A 10,513-nucleotide genomic window follows, 5' to 3' on the forward strand; every position below is an offset into this window, starting at 1 on the left:
CATGCTTGCTTGCTTCCGTCCGAGCTCGGGATGAGCGCAGCCTGCTTCACGGCCGGCCGGCAGGCCCCTTGAGCTCCCGGAATTGGATGACGGCATCGCCTCTGCATTGGAGAGCGGTACAGTGGCATCTGATGCTGATGACTCGCCTGGGCCGCCACCTTCGGGTCTGTTCGCCCAGTCTGAGCCTGACGCACAGAGGTCCGCTATGCTTTCCCGGGCTACCGCGAGTGCGAGGCAGAGCAGCGGATTGGGCAACACCCAATACCTTTACGAGATTTTACAATCTCAGGGTCGAGTTGGTTTCATCCCGCGTTCTCTCAGGTCCAAGCCAGTAGAACTCGGTAATGTGGAAATAACTGACCGGGTGTACAGCTTGCATCTAGCACCTTTCCCCTCCACTGAGGCGATCTTGTGCGCTATTATCCCAGGAGATCCCACTAACTCAGCTCCCTGGATGACTCCTCCCTAGCCCTCTGGTCCACGAATTTCCCGACCAGACCCACTACGAGTACTCAAACTACTCTGTACTAGAATAGGTGCTCCACAGAATGGGCCCCCATGTGGACTTATGTATTTTCCACGGTAAGGTCCCCTTGCGAGCGGACCCGTGTCTCCCTTGGGCAGTCCCCACTGCCCCCCGGTCGCCGTGTTTGTAGCAACTCCTCCCTCTCAACAGGTAGGATCTACCAAAGCGCCGGTAATAGTGCTCTTGGTTTTCTCTGGCACAGTAGAAGTTCTATTGTGAGCAGTAGTTGCTGTAATAGTGCTCTTGGTTGTCTTTGGCACAGCAGAAGTTCTAGTGTGAGCAGTAGTTGCTGTAATAATGCTCTTGGTTGTCTTTGGCACAGTAGACGTTCTTGTGTGAGCAGTAGTTGTTGTAATAGTGCTCTTGGTTTTCTTTGGCGCAGTAGAAGTTCTAGTGTGAGTAGTAGTTGTTATAATTGTGCTCTTGGATGGCACATGAGCAGTAGTTGTTGTAGTAGTAGTTATGTGAGCAGTAGTGGTTGAATGAGCACTCATTGTGGCAGCAGTAGTGGTAGATGAAGATGCTTGATGACTATTTCCATGAACAGAATGTCTGTCGCTGATTCGAGATCTTGTCACTGAAGACTGGTTGGTGTAGGACAAAGTGATGGTGTGCATGGGGAAATCCTCCAGTACCAGCTCAAATGAGTAAACTCCAGGGAGCCTTGTGTAGCCATATGTCAAAGAGCAGTTATTTAACAATCAAAAGACAACAAAAATGTCTGAATGTAAACGTTAAATATTTAGCTGGTTGTCTGATTTGCACAACATGAAATATAACTTTATATTTTAATATGGTGTCAACTCAAAGCATCTTTATCTAAAATTTAACATGGCAGCAGTTCATCAGAAGTCCACTGAGGTAAATTATACTGTCTTTGACATGTTATTTTCATTGGAGATTCAGCCTGTAAAATAAAATGCAACATTTGACAGAAAAACAAGGAATTTTAATATTTTACTCCTTATGTGTTGGAAAATGGCAACATAATAATTTGCAGTCATTTTCTATGTTACTGCCCTTTTAAGGGATTACTCTAGTTACTTTGATGGAGTATGTACAAAAACACTATGACTAATATTGTTTATCTGCTCAGATATCATATGCATATCTTACTAGAAGGATAGTATTATAATTATTTCACCTTTTTGTCTGTGGAATTAGTAGGATGCACAAAAGCATGCAAAAAGTAGCTCACATCAGTTTTGTTTTCCAGATTAGCTGTCTATCAAATGATTGTTTTGTGGTAATGTTTATTTGTAAAGTCTTTTTGTTGCATAATCAAAACATGGTTTCCATGGTTTGTGTTGAAATGATTCTCGTTAAGGCACCTGATACCCTTAAAAGTAAATGAACCAGTTGATCTAGATGAGCTAATTAATTGCAGTAAAACTAGATCAGTAACTGTTGCTGAACTTATAATTAAGAAACAGCTCATTGTTAAAGAATTCAGCGACAATTCATTTAATGCATAATCTTGAGTGTGCAATGACTTTTGCATACAGTACGATCTTGAAGGTTAAGATTAAGAATGTTTACTTCACAAAATTATCATAAATTTCAATCTTCCACTAAATTATGTGCTCCGATGAGCTGCCAGGAGGTACAATCTTTTAGCCTTTGATCCAGATCAGGTGAAATGCAGATACTGCCTTAGGCAAAACAATGAGTGTGGAATTTGCCACCAACCTGCTGGTGATGCAGTGAGGTGACATTAGTGGCATGGGGTGACATTAGTGGCATATATTGACATTCAAATGTCACTTTAGCTTTCACCAAGATGATATCACGATTTTAAATGTTCATTTTCCCCTAAAGCTTTCATAGAACTTACTCCTTGCAACTTCACAGTGAGCCTGCTCCCAGAATGCAACATTTTTAATAGCAAACTAATGTATTTAAGAATCACAGTAGGTTGCTGTAGGAATTTGGATGTAAATTTACAGTATTTTTTACAGTGCGTGTGCAGCACACCATCAGCATATTGTAAATTATGGAAATCCATCCCTACTCTGTGGAATTCAGAAATACACAGCCAATCAGTGTCCAGCTAGTAACATTATGACAGATATATGTAGCCGATTAGTAGATAATAATGAAAATATACTGTATGGTTAGTTAGCATAGTCACTATTGGATCAGGTGATTGGCTAAAATATCAAGTGTCTCAGAACTAAGTGCTCATATGAAAAAATGGTAGATTTAAACCAAGGTACTACAATCAAATATACTTAAAGCTGATGTAATTGTTGCGTTGTTAGCAACATATTTCAACAATTTTGTGTTTCCCAAAACCGTAGTTCCAATGAACATTTGGAAACAACATCACAATGTTGTGTGGTCGGATCTACAGCTCTTTACCTGTGGTTGGAAGCATAGTTTCAAGATCTGAAATGTCACATAAGCAGCCATTGAAGTTATCTTTATCTTTTTATAGGAGAACGTGGCTTTTATTTTTGGCTTATATTTTATGTTAATGCAGAAGTGCCGTTAATATGTTTTTGAAGAGTGCGCATGTGCATACAGTATGCGCAAGTGCGTCGGGGAACACAGAAGTCTAATATAGAGAGAAACACCCATCTACACAGTGCATGCAGCTTTCGTTTCTTCAGCAGGTTTCTAGCATTAAACGGCTTTATGATGTATAGTTATTACTAAACTCCATGAATAACATAATTAACAATAGGTGAACCAACGTGGTTCAAACAATGGATGTGCAAAATAGTTACTACGGTTTCGTGAAACAGTCGGGACTAGCTTGTTAATTTCTACAACGATGCATTGTACTATATTGGTTACGCAGCAAGTTACGTAGTTTTACGGGAAATGCACCTCTGTTTGTTTGAGCGGCCAGTCGACACAATCAATGGTGTGATTTTGGGGCGGGACTATCTTTTAGTTCGTCTGATGGCAGATGGAGGGTGTAGTCAAAAATCAGTTTGAATGTTTATTTTTGCAATTTCATTTGGTGATGCTAGTGTCAGTGAAATTACATACTTCAGCTTCAAGTGTGATTAAATAACCAGTGTTGGGCAATAGTGTCGCTACAATTTAAGTTATTAGTGTAACTACATGTCTCAATATTATGGTAGTACCGTCACTATTTACAGTATACTGAGTATAGTTAAAAATTTATTTTGATTAATTGAACAGCTCTACTTCTCACATTTTCACTATATGATTATATAACCCAGTAAAAAAACATTTAATAGCAAATTTTAAAGTTGTAAATTTAAATTAGCTTTTTCCGACACATATTATTTTATTTATTGTCAGTACAAAAGTAATACCATAAAGTAAAACACAATTTAAACATTTTAAAACAAAAATGTCATAATTGCAACCAACCAAATTGTGACTAAATCCCAGCTATAGAAACAAATGACACCAATGCTTTGAAACTGATGTACAGAAATATAGAGCATTATGCTTTGAGAAATTCTTAAACAGAGTTGACATGATCAAAACTCGTGTGTTGGCAAGGGTTGGTATCCGATCATTGGCCTTCTGGATCTGTAGACAGTCACACCACACACCATGGCAAATGCTGCCAGGAGACTGCCAGCGATGACAATCACGTTCAGATTCACACTTTGGCTTACGGTGACCTCTAAAATGAGTGTAAAAAAATCTGTTTTTTGTATATGATCATCTATTACACAAGGTGCACAACCTACAGATGCAAAATCATGACTTACCATGCACACTCCTCTTCAGTCGCAGGGGTCCCTGGGATATGAAGTGACTGGAGGTCTGGATGGGAGCTTCTCTTTTGCGATGGTGGTGTGTTGGTGGAGCTACCGTGCTGTTAATACAGCCCTGAGAACAGCGGGTGTTGGGATTGTTTACCTCACATATGATGATTAAACAACTGATGAACACCTACAGAGGAAAGACAGGACAGAATAAGGAAGATGCAGAAAGTTAAATTGAAGATATTGCTTGTAATTATTTATATACAGTGTCCTCTCGTACACATATACATGCCTGTGATTACTGGTTTTACTTTCAGGAAGAGTTGGGGAAGCTATTTTGAAGCTACTGATTTGAACTTTCTGTCAACCTGACCTGTTCGTGGAACCCAATGAACTCGAAGGCCTCAATCCCAAACTGGATATATGGTTTGTGGTTTGAGTAAAACTGAACAGTTTTATCCACTTTGCATCTGATAAAAGAAAGCATATTTTGATTAGTTTTTGGGCCAAACTGATATGACAAACATGCCCTGCATTTGTGTTTCTAGAATCATACCCATTTGATATGATGGGATAAGAGATTGGTTGATTTGGATTATCGTAGGGTGTCGCTACACAGGACTCGATGAAGACCTCAGTGTTTTGGACTGGAGTGACAGACTCAATTTGCATGTAGATCATCTCTCCCACGTCAAACTCCAGTGGGTATGAGTTTGGATCTTTTCTGTCGTAGAAACTCGCAGAATCATAAATCTCAAACTGATAGCTGAAGGAGCCAAAGCCTCCCTCGATGAAGTTGATTGCAGTTCTGTGACTTTTTAACTCCAATGTAAGGTTGCTCCTTTTCTGGTAATTGCACTGGATTTCAATATTTATTTCATGCCTCCTGGTGATAACGTCCTTGGGGTCATCAAATGTAACAATTGCATTCTTGAAGATGAGTTCATCATTATTCTCCTTTAAAGAAATAGACGTTTTTAAATAGTTGAGAACTAATCATTAGTTTAAGTCTCAAAATATATGAATCATTACAATGTTCACAACTTTGAAGGAAAATTAATGAATATTGTTAAGCCATTTGAAAACTATTGAGGCATCTCACCTCCATCTGAGTGCCACAACCATTAAGAGGTGTGCTGGCAAACACATGGGTACTATTGGAGTAAACCCGACAAGATTGATCTATAAACCTTAAGTGGTCTCCATGGACTCCTTTGATGGAAGATCTCTCAATTGTCACTGACATTGAGTTCTGTTGGCAGGTTACATGCACCATGGGCCCTGAAAGTTAAAATAGTTGTAGCTTATTACAGGCATGCATACACATTTTTTTTAAAGTGCAAAATTATTTGGAAATTAAACCTACCAACAGCTTCCACTTTTACAATAACACACCTCATTTCAGACTGGTAAATGTTAGACCTTAAAACAGAAAGAATTTTGTAAACATTGATGATATGATGTGCGCTTGGTCTAACATGATTTTAATGAGTGAATCATACCCATATTGTCCTTCTGCAATGAAGCAAAATGGAAAATGTTGGGCATAGTTGTCTGCAGTTGGTGTCCAGTTAATCACATACTCCCCAGTGGTAGTTTTGTGCTTTGAACTGTTTAGTGGTCCACTAATAATGACATCAATTATCCTAGATGACCAAAACAGCATAATTCTTTAGAAGCATGCAAATTGTTTTGCTCCATAAGCAAAATTTGTATTGTATCCATCAGATGCCTTGAAATATAAAATGCTTTTGCTTACAGTGAAAACAGTACCACATAACAATATACCTTTTAGGATTTATCTGCATGCATTGTTAATATTAACAATAAGAACATTTTCAATGTTTTTCCCAACCTTGACAAACTTGCAGTAGCTTTAATTCTGATCTCAATTTCCTCATCCACATGAGCCTGCAGGAGTTCTCCATGATGAGGTGTTGGGTGGAGAAACCGTGGTAGATATTCACCCTCAATGCAAGATGGTGCTGGGCCATCAACTGAAACAGCAACACACAAATAAGCAAAAGTTGCAACATCATTTTTTTTAAAGCATTTAAAACTGCACAATACCTTGGAGAGAAAATTGAAGAGGTATTTTGCTCAGTGACAAAGTAGTCGCTGCTTCTGGTGTAGTAGTAGTTATTGTGGTCGTTGTTGGTATAAAATTAGTTGTAGTCATTACAGGTGTGGTTGTAGTCCTTTCAGATTTGGTTGTAGTCCATTCAGGTGTGGTTGTGGTAGTAGTTAAAGTGGTTGTTGTCATTTCAGGCATGGTCATTGTAGTTGGTAAAGGGGTTGTAGTCATTTCAGGTATAGTTGTAGTAATGGGTAAAGTGGTTGAAGTCATTTCAGGCATGGTTGAAGTAGCAGGTAAAGTGGTTGTAGTAATTTCAGGTATGGTTGTAGTAGTAGGTAAAGTGGTTGTAGTTGTTTCAGGTGTGGTTGTAGTAATAGGTAAATTGGTTGTAATCGTTTCAGGTGTGGATGTAGCAGTAGGTAAAGTGGTTGTAGTAGTTTCTGTCATGGTTGTAGTAGTAGGTAAAGTGGTTGTAGTTGTTTCAGGCATGAGTGTAGTAGTTGGTAAAGTGGTTGTAGTCATTCCAGGTATGGTTGTAGTAGTAGTTATAGTGGTTGTAGTCGTTTCAAGTGTGGATGTAGTAGATAAAGGGGTTGTAGTCATTTCAGGCGTGGTTGTAGTTGGTAAAGTGGTTGTAGTAGTTTCAGGCGTGGTTGTGGTATTTAAAGTGGTTGCAGTCGTTTCAAGTGTGGTTGTAGAAGTAGTTAAAGTGGTTGTAGTCGTTTCAGACGTGACTGTAGTAGGTAAAGTGGTTGTAGTAGTTTCAGGTGTGGGTGTAGTAGTTGTTAAAGTGGTTGTAGTCATTTCTGGCATGGTTGTAGTAATCAGTAAAGTGGTTGAAGTTGTTTCAGGTGTGGTTGTGGTAGTTAAAGTGGTTGCAGTCGTTTCAGGTGTGGTTGTAGAAGTAGTTAAAGTGGTTGTAATCGTTTCAGGCATGATTGTAGTAGGTAAAGTGGTTGTAGTAGTTTCAGGCATGGGTGTAATAGTTGGTAAAGTGGTTGTAGTCATTTCTGGCATGGTTGTAGTAATATGTAAAGTGGTTGTAGTCGTTTTAGGCATGACTGTAGTAGTAGGTAAAGTGGTTGTAGTCGTTTCAGGCATAGTTGTAGTAGTAGGTAAAGTGGTTGATGTTGTTTCAGGCATGACTGTAGTAGTAGGTAAAGTGGTTGTAATCGTTTCAGGCGTGATTGTAGTAGGTAAAGTGGTTGTAGTCGTTTCAGGTGTTGATGTAGTAGTAGGTAAAGAGGTTGTAGTCGTTTCTACCGTGGTTGTAGTAGTAGGTAAAGTGATTGTAGCCGTTTCAGGCATGGTTGTAGTAGTAGTTATAGTGGTTGTAGTCATTTCAGGCATGGTTGTAGTAGTTCGTAGAGTGGTTGTAGTCATTTCAGGTGTGGTTGTGGTAGTTAAAGTGGTTGCAGTCCTTTCAGGCGTGATTGTAGAAGTAGGTAAAGTGGTTGTAGTCGTTTCAGGCGTGGTTGTAGAAGTTGCTAAAGTGGTTGTAGTCGTTTCAGGTGTGGTTGTAGTAGTTTCAGCCATGGTTGTAGTAGTAGATAAAGTCTTTGTTTTCATTGCAAGCGTGATTGTTGTAGGTGTAGTGGTGTTTGTTGAAGATATATTGTTGATAGGTGGTTGTTGATTTGAATTTCCTTGTCCATTATTTGGAGGTTGGCCACCGGTGACAGCAGGTGGTTGTTGATTTGGATTTGCTTGTCCATTATTTGGAGGTTGACCACTGTTGACAGCAGGTGGTTGTTGATTTGGATTTGCTTGTCCATTATTTGGAGGTTGACCACCATTGACAGCAGGTAGTTGTTGATTTGGATTTCCTTGTCCATTATTAGAACGTCTGTCTCTGATGACACTGATAGGAGATCTTGTCACTGAAGGTTGGTTGGTGTAGGAGAGAGTAATTCTATGCATGGGAAAATCCTCCAGTACCAGCTCAAATGAATATACTCCAGGGAGCCATGTGTAGCCATATGACAAAGAGCAGCTACTCTTAATTTTGAAGAAAATTAAAAAGAAAATTAAAATTAAAAATTAAAATTAGCTTTTTATGTGAATGTCTATGAAAGGGCCTAAATCGTCAAATATTTCACAGACATATTTCATTTTCGCTCACCTGATCCACTGTAAAACCAGCAGGTTGATTGCAAACTCCACACTCATTATTGTGTCTAAGGCCATATCTGCATTTCACCTGGTCACCATCAGGATCAAAGGCTAAAATATTGTACCTCCTGGGACAGTTCTGAGGAACTCTACAACACAATGCAAACCAGTTGAATTTAACATTTGATTACTTTGAGTACATATAATAATAATAAAATAATAAATGAATGGATAGTATTGGCTTCAATGAATTCTGTTTACCTAATCAAGGGTAATGTGGTGGTTATTGGTGTTCTGTTAGGCTCTGAGGTATCGGATCTCACTCCAAGATCAATATAAGTGAGAAGACTCCAGCCTCCAACATTAGTGACTGTGTTGTAGATCCAGCAGCAACTACTTTTGCTGTTGACACAGTTGACAGATTTGTTACATAAATATCAATTTGTAATTTAGTTCAAATTATTCTTTCTAATGGTTTCTGTTCTTGTAAATATGTGTACTTACAGCAGCTCAAATGGGTTGTTGGTGGAAACAGTTCTTGTTACAACTCCCTCAGACTGACACCAGTTACCACCATTGGAACTGGAATCTACTTGCCCAATCGCAAAACTGTTCTCATTACCGCAGTCACCAGACCTGCATCCCCAGGAATCCTCTTGATAACAGGAATGGTACGTCTCTTTGAAGCGTAATTCCACCTGAAAAAAGTCCATGTTTTATTAAATTATCGTAAAGTCGGTGTTTACAAAAAAGTCTGTTGAACCTTTAAGATAAAACTGTAATAATTAAGATTCCCTACTGCACACTTCAGGAAGAAACATGAAAAATCTTGGTGCTCATACTCAGATTCAACGCTGTAAACTAATTAAAAAAGTTCTTACCTTGTAGGTTCCATCAGAGTTCCTTCGAGGGTTGAAGGTCATTGAGCCTCCGTAGAAGTGAGAGGCTGCAACGGTGGTGACCAGCAGCTGGGTCAAGAGCAGAAATGAGAAAGACATGATATTCAGAGCTCTGATCTCACTCTCCAGCACCAGGCAACTCAACTCAAGTACTTGATGGAGGAAATGACAATGTATAAGTTCAAGGAAGAGGCAAGGTATGTGAGTTACCTACAAAGAATGATTGGCATTAACAGTTGTTCAGTTAATAATTGAGACAAACAACATTTACACAGCTGTTTAGGATTTTGATGTAGTTCTTTGAAGTGATTACTTACAAGCATCAAAATTATTTTATAATCTTGACATATTTTGCAGGGAATAATAGTATTTTCCCTATTTTATTTAACAGCGATTGAACATAAGAATGCAGAAAACAGCTCACATGTTTACATGGCTCATGCTGTTTTATCAAGTAATGCTGTCTTTCAAGTTATTACCGTACTATAATAAACTGTTTTTTCTCTGGGTTTAGTTAAACATGCGTAATAGCTTGTGTGTTAAAAAGAGGTATCTGACACACATAAAAGAAAATTAACCAGTTTATCTAGATGATCAATTTAATGGAAGTACTGTAGACGTGAAGTTTAGAAACAGTTGCTGAATGCCTTTTTAAAGCAATTAATCTGTAGCTCATGTTTTTGGAATTTGGACTGTACAGAGCATTTAGATGTGACAATCTTCAGCTTTACACATGAGAAAGCTATGTTCCAATGGGTCTCCCCAATATTTTATTTTCTATTTTAAGAAACCGATTTTATGTCAAGAAAGAGAAGGAAGACTCTCCAGGTCATATCTCCAGCAACCTACGAGTGACAGCTCATTATACACACAAAAATCACCAAACTTGATCACCCAGCCTTAAAGCCCAGGGCACCCACGGGCAGTCAAGGGCCCCCTGGTATTTAAGGGCCCCTGGGCACTGGCCCCATTTGCAAGGTCGGTAATCCATCCCTGGTTCAGATGATAGTGCGAGAGCATTTTCGGGCAATGTGAAGAGATACTGCAGCTTTCCCCATATCTCTCCCACACCTGGATCACCGCTTGAAGTCTGCATTCTCCGTACAGTAAATCCACTCCTGTGTTTCTTATGTCTGGGATATGCGTCATGCCTTATGAATAAGTGCGCACAGCTCAACACAACCAGTTTCTGTGCTAGGATGTA

The sequence above is a fragment of the Xyrauchen texanus genome, chromosome 21 (assembly GCF_025860055.1).
Source record: "Xyrauchen texanus isolate HMW12.3.18 chromosome 21, RBS_HiC_50CHRs, whole genome shotgun sequence".
Taxonomy (NCBI): domain Eukaryota; kingdom Metazoa; phylum Chordata; class Actinopteri; order Cypriniformes; family Catostomidae; genus Xyrauchen; species Xyrauchen texanus.